Raw genomic sequence first — 12,360 nt, forward strand, 5'->3', positions numbered from 1 at the left:
TGACCACAGAAAATGCCAATGTGTCGAAAAAAAGACGATATATGGACAGAAATTGCCACAAATAATATTGCATACGTAGCATGAAAATAGTATACAGGTTTTCATTCCTCGTGTTTCTGAGGGGGTTCCTTCGTTGTCACTTCTGAGGCTCGAACAGCTTGGAACTGTATTTTGTCTGTTGTCCTTACTACCACTACACACTGCCCCTTCCCTGCCCCCGCCATTTATCTGCCCTTGATCACATCCTTGCCTCCTCCAAAAATATTTCCCCTCCCTTCATTTTCCCGTGGTCCACATCTTTCAAACGCTGCCGTTTCCCATCTCTGTGCCATCGCCACCGCTCCCTTTTCATCTAAGCCTTCCCCTCCGATATGTACTCCTCACTCTCCCTCTCAGCAGACAACCCTTACTACGTGCGCCTTCATCCTTCCGCAACTTCCACAGACCGTCGTCCACCCACCCTTCTATAACCCCCTTGACGAAACCAAATTCCCCTCCCCTATCCTCCCACCCCTTTGGTTTTTCCTTTCCATGACTTCTCCTCCCTTCTCTCTCTCACTCTCCCTTCAACCCTTTCGTTCCGTTATTAAAGATCAATAATTTATGTAAATGGCTTCGGAGTTTATGCCCTTCACAACAGCTTGGATAACGTATCTCTCTCTCCCTTTCTCCTTCGTCTCCTTACTCCCTATGCCTCACCGCCGCGTCCCTTCTCCACCCTTCCACTATCCGTTCCTTCGATCCGAACTACCCCTCCGAACCACGGGATCCTTTTGTATTTTTTCTCCTTTTTCGCCTTTTTATTTCGCCAGCTTCCTCCTTCGCCCCTATAAATGTATGCTCTCGGCCCCTCTCTCATCTCACTCTTTCTTGTCGCCTGCGCTCAAGAGTCACCGCCACCCGCTTCTCTCCGCTGCCATTTAAAAAGATCGCTCGAAGTTGCTATCCTCCCCATACCTCTCCACCAACGACCTCTTTACTCTATCACCTTTCTCTCCCCTTACACACCCTCCTCTACCTATCTTACATATCATTATTCTTTCTTCGAAATGTAATTTGATCACTTAAAATTTTAAAATATTTTATTGTTCTGTATTTTTTTTAGGTGGAACGCACTTTATTGATTCAATTATAGATGCATTGATGTATTTTTGAAATATATCGAGAAAGCAAATCCGTCTCCGGTTTGATGATGGAAAATTTAATTTTTACGATTTTCATTTCAGCTTGTCTCTTGTTGCTCTCTCACTTAACGTATGCCTACTCAGTAGATATGGTAAGATTGAGATGCTGAAGTGGGGAATTTGGTTTTTAAATCAGTGAGTTTTGCAAGGTGCTACGGATTAATTGTGACTAGCCAGTCGGTGAAAATCTTGCAGTCATAAGTGTATACTTTCAGTTAACTTTGCGAGGGATACGGCATTAAGATAAATCATAATAAGGAAGAGTCTTACAGTTTTGTAAGTTTTTGAGAGCGAAAAATGCAAAAAAGTTACAAACTGAAAAAGGAGGATAAATTTAACTTTTTGGGCAGCGCATAAGAAGAAAACGAATAGAGCATTGAAGAAATTTTCGGAAAGAATAGCTTCGGCAAAGAAAATGTTAATAAATAGCGAAGGGTTGTTGACAGGATCATAATGTGTTAAAAATATTTCAGTGAAGTTTCTTGTAGGCAAAATACCACCTAACGGCTTGGAAACGTGGACTAAAAGGAAAGAGGGCGAGGAAAGATAGGCGGAGTTCGTGATGTGGGTATCGAGTAGAATGGAGAAGGTGAAATGGCCTGAGAGGATGTGGAGCGAGGAAGGGTGCCCTTCTCCCCTCACTATATTACGATACTGTTGGTAAAATGTACTCAATACTTTGGGCTGTCGCAATCATTATTCAAGAGGTGATTTCTCTCCCTGGCGTTCGTTCTCCCTCCCTTTCCCACTTCTCTGCTCTTTCCGTTTTTGCGATACATGTTTCATATTCTTTCCCCTCCTTTTACATCTCCATGTGTGTCCTCCCTTGTCTTCGTTTTTCACCCTTCTCTTCCTTCTCCAAACAATGCTCTCCGACCAGCGTTAAGCGATTCCGACCTAACAGTAGCGTGTTTGCTTTTTGCCCCCTCTCTATCTTTATCCTTTTCCCAAATGAGGAATGTGGAAGGGAAGGTGGTTTTCCTTTTTATTTTTACTTTATTCTCTCTTGTTTACCACTCCTTTTGGGTCTCCTGGCAGCATTGATTAGACCGTTCGATAACACGTCGGTAATTTCTTTTTTTGGAGGGTTTAGAATTTTGATATCTATCATACATTAATAGATTGTGCAAGTAATTGCCAAAGAGTGATATTCTCTTCTCTGATACTATCTAAAAGAAGATTATTATACTTTCTACCCTGAAATTCTATTAAATAAGGAAATTATTTTTTCTCTTAGGTAGAACAACCTAATGTAAATCCGCGATATCCAACTGACTTATGAACCTGTAGTGAAGCTCTCAGAAAAATATTTCCAAAATATAGATTTTGTGCTTGAAATTCCCGCCAACCATCATGTAGAACGTAATCATTGCCTGCTATAATGGGTGTAATCTTCGGTAGCAATTGCTTCTGATTTTAAATCGATGTATGTACGCCATGAGCGCTAAAATCGAAGTATAGGAAACTTGGAATGCCTGCGCTTATATTTAGCGGGCTCCTATAGGGTGGTAAATTTATGGCTGATGAGGTAGGATGTGATGGAGTATAAATGAAATCCGATTACGTGTAGATGCTTCAGTTTAGTTCATATAAGAAAAAATTGGAGGGGTAGTAACCGATGTGATAAATAAATCTCCCGTATTATATCATTAACATTTTGGTCCCAACTAGTACTATGCTTAACTATCATTCGAATATGCATTGATTTAGACATGCAATGCGTTTGGCATCCATGGTTTTCATTTATATCAACTTTGTAGTGATAATCCATTACTCGACTTCGAGGTCACCTTGAACTACCGCTGTTTCCTACTCGTAATTACGTGGCATATAAATCACTCTTTTACGATCCTGCGTCACAAGATATGAGAGTAGTATTTCTTTTCTGAACACTTTGATTATATCTCTTGATACTTACTACAATGGAATCCAAAAAAAAATAATAACGATTCGGATGACGACCGAATAGAATCGGAGCAATGAGTTTTTCCCGTTCCGAGTACGTCCAACTGACGCAGATTGAATAATGAAGGACCGCACGTTAGGAAACGCTTAAGCCGAAAAGGACGCTCGGTTAGCCGCTTTCATTTTCCACTCTCGGCAGGACAATCTTTCAAGTCATTCAGCTTACGAGGTGTTCGACGCCCACTTTCAGTGGGAGGAGAAGTACGGCGAAAGCAAAATACGTGACTGTTGAGCTTCTGTGTGGGACGTGCCTCCTAAAATGAGTCGAAGGGGCTATTTCCTCGAAATTTCTATAACGGCAGCCAGTGGCAACTTGGGAGTCGAATGTGAGCGGGGTTGCATGAGGGATTAATACCTCGTAATAATTCTAGTTTGGATCAAAGCATGAAGCAAAAAAAAAAGGTTTTTGGAGTCGCTGGGCGTGGAAAAAAAGTTGATTGATAGCTTTTCTCTCTGCTTACATACATGTGCTGTCCTTTTAATGCTTCTTTTAATTTTAACATACCTTCGATCGGGACAAAAACAAAGTTTGATGATAGGAGACGATCATGGCTGTCTTGAAAGCTATTATCGTACTGTTTGGTGGGCTTTTTGCCGAATAATAAAGCACATTGTTATGAAATAGAGTCATAAGATGAAGTTTTCTAAGCCCAATATTTTTGTAGAGTGACATTTTTTTGGCGAAAGTATTCAATGTAAAAATAATAAAAGGGTGAATCATGGCATGAGTGACGGAGAAACAAAAAGAATGAGCGGTGAAAAATTGGCGTTGGTTTACTATTCTAAGAAAAGGAAGGCCGTCTTTTACCTGTACGACGCACAACATTTTCCCAGCTTATTTAAGCCAACAAATAGCTTTGGAATCTTTAATCGCCCACTAATATTTTAAAGTACGTAACGATAGTATTCAACGTTAGGATGGATGTGATTATATATATTATTAGTTCGACCAAAAAATTTGGTCTAAGTTGCCATTCGTGTTTGATAACGATAAGAATATACCCACAATGGATTTTATGTAGGTATTTATATCATTTGATAGCTTCCTGTGATTATTTTATTATAACTTTATTGCCACTTGGTTGATTAATTTGGGCGAAAATTAAAGATTATATAAGTAAGCTATTTTTAGGTGTAGGTATTGGATCATGATTGTAAAACGGAAATTTCATTTTTTAAGTATTCATTTTTGAATTTATTTCTTTAAATCTTAACTTAGTTCAATGATCTATTTTCATTCTGTGTTCTCAGATGTATTTTGTCGATGAATAAGGTAATTATCATCATTTAAGGAGGCAAACATCGGATACGTTGATGTGCAAGTATTACATATTGATACATGTATACGTTAATATTTAAGTATCATGGAAAATTGGCAACAACCAATTATTTTAATATACTGTATAGTGTTGTATTTACACCCAAGTTTCTGTCTTGAAATCGACCCCCAATCTGAAGAATATTCATATGGAATATATGTTATTATTTTATTTATGTTATTCTTATTTTATTGTTTCCTTAATTGAGATATTCGTAAGATTTATTGCTTATTACAATTATCCACACGCTTTTTAATAAACGACTGTTTGGATATTTTTGTATTCGAGAACCTTATAATCATGCGTGTGCCAAAAGCTGCAATGTTGTAATTTATTAGCCCGTTTCTCTTCCTTATGAATTTAAATTGAGCATGGGCTAAGGTAATAGATGAGAGAATAGATAGAAAATATTGAATTGCTTAATTATTGGGAAGGAATTGGAAGAAGTAATGTTATTGAATTAAGAAATAATTCGAGATATTGGCTGATGTTTCAAGAATATATCCATAAAGCAGTGAACTGACCTTTCCAATGATCTGCAGTTGTCATATATATGGGATTGCTTCCTCGGTTGATCCTGTTACTCCAGTCTTGTTCGTGAGAGTCCATGGATATTCCCACTTCGGTAAAGAGTTGCTGGCCGCAGTAGTTTAACCGCAGAGGGCATAACTTGGGAGTGATATTTAAGCAGAAACAGCATTCGTGGCAAAGTGCCTATGGATAAGTATTATTAGGTCGGTGGTCAAGGGATGGAGTTCTTAGTTTATCTCCACTTGAAATAGTAGAAGTACTGACTGTGTGAGAAAGAATAAGTATTGGCTAAATTTTGCGTCAAAAAGTTTTCAAACGTATTTAGCACGTATTTATTATATTTGTAAGTAATATATTTTTTGTATGTAATGTGAAAAGACGCGTTCAGACACCCAAAATCCGCCATCCACTCAAGTGAGGTTTTAAACGGAATGGCGGAGAAGAGGAAAATCTTAATAACTTAATATTCTCCCCTCGTGAATTCCTTGCTTTGGGGAGTAGACGGTGAATTTATCAAATCGCAAAATAGAATCTCTATGCGGGGCTAAAAAAATCCTCTGCAGTAATAACCATTCATTAGAGTGGGGTGGGAAAGAGGCGCATAAAAATTGGATGGTCTGAGTGGCTAATGCAATGGAATGGATTTTTACTTCAGGCGAGTGGGGGATTTCTTTTTCTCTCGAATCGCTAAATGCAGAAATAAATAAAAATGCAATACCCCGCAAAATATATATATTTTTAACGTATGGCTCTCCACCAGGGAAAAAACAGACGAATCTTCTCGAACCTTAAAAACCTTATTTAAAAGTATCCTTAACGGTTCAGAGAAAAAATGTATAAATTAAATAATTATAATATTAAGGGGGAGAAAAGTCGCGGCGACAGATTTTTCGTGTGGTATCTCCGCCCCCACCACTCTCTCTTGCAATCCCTTATCTTTTGTCCAATCCTCTCCCTGACCCTGTGGGAGAGGGGAGAAAATATCCTACTCCCGCCCCCCAAGCACACAGGAATACAAGGTCTCTCCAACCCGTATCCTCCCCGGCGTCGACCACGTAGTATATATCATCGTCTTAAATACGGTTGTTAATGAAGAATATCCCCGAATAAATATTCAGCGTTGAAATTTTATAGCGGCATCGGACTTGCGGGGAAGGGGAGTGAGGTGGAGAGGAAGAGAAGGGAAGAGGCAATAGGAGATGCAGGTTTGGGAAAAAAGACGTAGCACCAGTAGCAGGGAGGTTTTAATTTTTTTTCGTGTGGGGGAATACTGCTGGGGGTTTTCGGGGGAGGTCCGGGGGATGGTCGGTGAAGAGGGTTGGACGGTCTCGGGGCGGTCGCCCATATCTACGTATAAGAGAGGAAGGAGCTTAGGCGGTCGTTGGGATATGGCGTTAGGGGGTGGACGAAGAAAAAAATAAAACAAAAGAAGAGAGAATACGGAGACTCGAACGGTGGGGAGGAAAGTATGTACGGATGGGAGGAGTGTGGGGTATCTGCACGGACGAATGCATTCGGAGGATGAGGAGTCAGTGATGGTGCCCTGGAGGGGGAGAAGGGCGAAAAGGATGGAGGGAAAAAAAAGAAACGCGAAATACGACCAAACGGCGTTATGTCGGATTGTCGATGAAATAGTGCTCCTCCCGGTCGCCACTGTTCGTCCTCTCTTCCCCACTACTCCCCCTTTCTTCATCCTCCTGCCCCCTCATGGCCCGTGAAACTCTTCTCTTGCTCATCCGGCCTTTCGGTCTGCCTCTTAAACCCCCCTCACTCGACTTAATAATCCTTTTTTCTATCTTGCATACTCTCTGCATCTCTCTCTCTCTCCATTGATCTTTACTCTGCTGCCAGGTTTAAATAAACTCTCTTGAGGATCCTCTACGTTGTCTTTTTGAGGAAATTTCCATCGATAACCTTGGGCTTATACACGGTTGATGATGTAGACCAAGTATACCTATCTATAAATGGATATCTTTAAGTAACCTTCTCAATGGATAGTGAAGTGGCACTAAAAATGCACTGAGTGATCTTAGTAAAAATTAATGGAAAACACTGAGATGAGATAAAAATTGAAAAAAAATACATAGAATTTTTCAAAATGCTTCGTCGGGCTGACCACTTTTCTCAATAACAGAGATGACACCACTGCCGCAAGCAAGACTCCTGATGCCTATCTCAACTGTAGCAGACAGGAGAAAAGTGTATTTCTGATTGAGATTTTTCTCGTATACATGAGTTTTTTCTCTCTGGACTAGTTCTGAAGTTCTAGGAAGAGTCGGAGAGAAGTCTTTTGAAAGCCATGGGAAGAAGACGGAATAATGCAATCGGCCACATCATGATGCATGATGGAATAATGAAAATTATCGTTGAAGAACAGATTGAAGGGGAGAACAGCAGAGATAGGCTACGGATGAGGTACATAGAGTAGGTAATGAAGGACGTAAAGTCGAAAAATTATGTAGGAGTCAAATGATTAGCTCATTAGATAAAAGGAGAGCGCTTTTAAACCAATCCTAGGATTGATTACTTTTGATGATGATGAGCCATGTGGGCCTGGTATGCTCATTTTTAAAAATCTTACCCTGTGGATAGAGAACTCATGAGAATAAGGAAAGGTCACTTTAATGATAAGCAACTGAACGAAAAGCCGCTAAAAAATAAAGAGCATTCAAAGGATGAAAATTGATTTTGATCAATGCTCCCAGATTGTATCTCTCTTGAAGTTTCTCCACGTTGTATTTTGGATCAAATTTCTCTGTATATACTTAAATTTAGACTCGATTAGTAATTTGAGCCAAGGATATGTATTAACTATTTGCAATTTTTTCCTGTGAATTGAAATTAGTGAATTATTCCCCGAATGATGGCACATGGTCATTGTTATCACTTAAAATTAGAATATTTATTAATGCTATGTGACGTAGCCCTTATCGTATCTTTTACAAAACTTAAGCTTAAATCTGTCAATTACAGATAGAAAGTATTGATGGCTATAACATTAGGGAACAAAACTACTTGATATGCTTCATAGCATACAGTAGACAGAACGTTCAACTGTTGAGTATAAGACGGGTGTGTTTCTGTAGCTTTCCAAAGGCCTTCGAAGCGAACATATTCTTGCAGACTAATATGTTTACGGACATTAATTCACTTTTTTCCATGTCAACTGCATGATTAATGCCTGTTGATTGCTATGTTACTGTTGATATCAGTATTCTTTGGAAGTCTACTATATCACGAGACAGGGCGTGCGATCGCTTTTATTTTTTATCGACCTATAGTGTAATGTCTTCACCTTTTCGTCCCAAAAAAATCTCTCCTTTCGCGCGCAAAGGAATCCACTTATGAAAAAATGAGCGCAATCAAAATACAAATTATACCCCGCACGTAAAGGGTTTTTTTTTTCTTTTATTTTCGCCGACCGCCAAAAAAAAAATAATATATATAAATGGAAGAAAGCTCTTTCATCCACTGCCGCGGGAGGTATAGGGAACGGAATGATGGAACCTCCCCACGAGAGAGAGGGAGAGAGAGAAAAAGAGAAAGAGAGAGAGGGAGATAGATTGAATTACCGAATCCTGGAATGGGACCTCGCCATATTACGTTGAGCACGCAAAAATTCGGATGAAATATCGACGACATAATGGACGTACGACCCCGAAACTGAGGAGGAGGGGGGTGGGCTTAAACATCCCGGGAGGTGAAGCGAAATTTTTAGGACCCGGTAAGCTGAATAAGCATTATTGCCATCGGGAATAAAAGGGCTTGCCTTGGAAGAAAGAGTAGGAAATATTTTCGGAGGAGCGAGGAGAAAAAAAGCAAGGGATCACGCTGTAAAACAATGGAGGTACGAAAATTCTCGAAGGTTGGTGTCCTGGACGGTTGGCATAGGGATTAGCAAGCGGCGATTGAAAGGGGAATGAGTCCTCGTGCTGTTAGTCGCCGCGAAGAGTGGAGGGGTACCTCCCTTTAAGGAAAATCGGGTCTACTTCCTTAATGCCAACAATTACGACCACCTCAGTGACTGTTGTCTTTGAGTCAGTTGGAACCTTGATGCAAGGTCAAGTCTGTTCAAGTCTAAGTATGTTCACCTGTTTACTGTGATGATAAATGATTGTGTTACTGGTGATACGTGATTTTTATTATATTTTTGCTTATAATCTATACATTTATAAATGATTGTATTTGTTGTATGTATTTATTTTTTAAATTTAACCTACTTGTTATTTTATAAATTCAGTTGTTTCTTTACCAACTCCATCTCAATTCTGTCATGCGTAAGTTCATGTACATACTATTATGCGTTATCTAATTTCTATATAATGGCTCCTATAAAAAAACGTTAAAAACTATTCTTAATCACTTAGTGATTGATGTTTCTGCGTCGATTGTAACGGTATCCAAGGTTACGTCTGAAGTTTTATAACCTGTCGAAAACCCAGTAGTGCATTTGGGCGACTGAGTATCGAAGCAAAAATTCCTCTGGCTGTGAACGCTGCTACTTTGGTTAATGAAGAGCTGATTGAAAGGATCAACAGTTGTTTTGCGAGTGCGTTGTGTTCGACTCGCTAAATTTCATTCTCGATTTTTTTGCATTTGGACTTTTTGTTTAGAGGCAGCTTACTTAATTGATATGTATTGCCCGACGGAATCGGTTGGACGAAGTGCGCGATCTAGAGGCAGGGATGGATATGAAAGGGTGAGTGAAAACAGTTCGTAAAGTTAATATGGCTCAGAATTGGTGGGAAATGCGCAATAGGGCGCCAGGTCTGGCAAAAGGGTTGGTTATCAAGGGAAAGGCTTATTAGAGAGGTCAAATTAGAGTACAAAGGTGAGCGAAAACGGAAAGCGACTGCTGAAAATCATTTGGAAAGGGAAAAGGAAGCAATAGAGTTTATCATTTTTTTGTTTTCGGCTATTCCAATTTATTTTTTGTTACTCAATGTGATAATTCTGAATTGTTTGGTGCATTGTTACGTTACTTGCCCGAAATATTTTGGTAATGAATCGAAAATTTACCTTTCATTAGGCAATGATTGGATGCAATTTTATTTCGAGGTAACATGTTAGAATTAGTTTTAAATATACGGAAATGTAAAAAAAACGTCTTTTCGGTAAGAGTTTTCGGTTAAAGGTGCAAATGTATTTATTCCCCAATGCCTGCGTTGCGTAGTCCAGTCGCTAGTCAGCGCACGCGTCATGAAGGTGGCTGTTTGAGCGGCGTAAATAATGCTAGAAAAGTATGTTGTTGAAGTTTATTCGGGATTGCCACCGGATAAGGTTCTCCATCTCTGCCGACGTTTCGATGGCCGAGTCGTCCATCGTCATCAGGGATAGCCCTGATGACGATGGACGACTCGGCCATCGAAACGTCGGCAGAGATGGAGAACCTTATCCGGTGGCAATCCCGAATAAACTTCAACAACAGCATACGCCGGGAAAACCTCAGATCTTTCTTCGCTAGAAAAGTATGTTTCACAAATAAAGACGCTATATATATTTCTCTTCTGGAATCGAAGTTAAAAAAGATTGTCCGGCTACCATTGTATAACTATGATGGCAAGATTTAATCATGACTGCTTTACTGTACCCACAGACCTTTTTGCGAATATATAGAACTATAATTTTTGGCTTTTTAGATTGGTTGATTTTGAATAATTGTTCTTCTACCGTGATTATAGAAATTTAGTTATATTTCTTATGGCAGGTTAGTGATTTTAAATTCGATGAAGAACAATGACTATTGGAATTAAATAAATAATTGATTATGTTTATTCCTCTTCCTACATTTTAAATTTATTAATTAGATCGAATTCCTTGTTCCGTGTCGATTGAATGAACAAGTTTTTCACTGTTTTTCAAACTGTTGATGAAATTTTGTCATACCTAAAACTCATACTAACTGATTCCAGGGATCGGGATTCAAAATGCGGTGACAAAGGAAAGAATGTTTATTATTGTAATGTCATGTTAAAAATTAAGTAACCGCCGCAAGAGATTCGAGCAATCTATGCAAATTATTTTTTTTCGTTAGCAATCGATTTACCTTTCTCTGACCCCTCGCACATAAACCGGTCGGGCCCTCCTTGGTGGGACAGAACGGTCGCCGCCGTTGTAATAACGGAATCAAAGAGGGTAAAGTCGTTTGAGAACAAATTTTGAGAGCAACACAAAAAAGAGGGATCTAGAGGTGGGGGGTGAAGAAATATAGATGTGGGAAGGGTCTAAATTTTAACGACCGGATCTTGTGGGGTCCGAGCAGGGCAGTGGGTGGGGATAAAGGAGTTCCAGAAGGGAGAAGGGTGGCGTGATGGGGAAAGGGTTGTAGGTGCTACGAACGCAGAAAGCGAAGCTAAGTGCGAGATACTGAAGGTGCTTTGGACACAGTGGACGTCAATCGTGGGCGCGGTCACAGCAGAAGTCATTCTTATCGTAGAGCAGTACAAGTTGACCAAATGTTTAACCATCTTTATCGGAAGGTAGAGATGCAGGATTTTCCCGGTAACTTTGGTCATTGAAAGGAACGTTAATAATGACGTGGAGAATAATGGAGGATATCTCCTTGCTGAGTATTGAGGAGTATTGCTACAGTTCAGGATAGCTATAGGAGGAAAAATTCTTCAACCTTTGATATCCATTGAGATCAGCTGCATAATAGTCATCAAACTGGCAGTAGTCCACATTTTTCTTCCTATTTTAGTTCCCCACTCATAAGTTTAAAAACGATATCAATTGATGTTAACTTGTTATTCTCCTCCATAGCCTTCCCATGTTAATCGTTAAGGAGGAAATATTTTTCTAGTTGTCATTACCTTAAATTCTACCCAAAATATTTTATGAGCCCTTTTTTCTTTAATAGAGATCATAATTGGAATATCGGAAACGAATCTTACAGTATTTTTTTGTCGGAAAAAAAACACTTGAGTTCAGCACCAGTGGACATGCAGGTCGCGTTACGTGTTCGGACGTGAGGAGTGATGTCGAAATATATTCTCTTACAAATGAAAGTAGGTGTGCAATGTTAAAGTTTTACACGTGACATTGTAAAAAATCGCATTAAGTTTGTTATGGTCTTTTGTAATGTCTTTGTCTTCATTGAATCCCTGTGGAATACTACAAGTTGGAAGATCTCGTAAGCCATTAAAGTTAAATAAATAGGAAACAGGGCGAAAAGCCTGTGCTACATAGCGCTTTTGTGATTGTACGAGAGTTTTTAGCCACGTTGATAAATTTTCGTTCATTAATCGAAGTAGTTAAATTTTCCCTTCTATAAAATCACTCTAGGAGTAGGTTACGAGACTATGAACAAAGAGATACTTAAGTATTCCAGTTTTTATTTACAGAGGTCAGTAATTGTTGGT

Source organism: Ischnura elegans, chromosome 3, assembly GCF_921293095.1.
Source record: "Ischnura elegans chromosome 3, ioIscEleg1.1, whole genome shotgun sequence".
NCBI classification, from domain to species: Eukaryota; Metazoa; Arthropoda; class Insecta; order Odonata; family Coenagrionidae; genus Ischnura; species Ischnura elegans.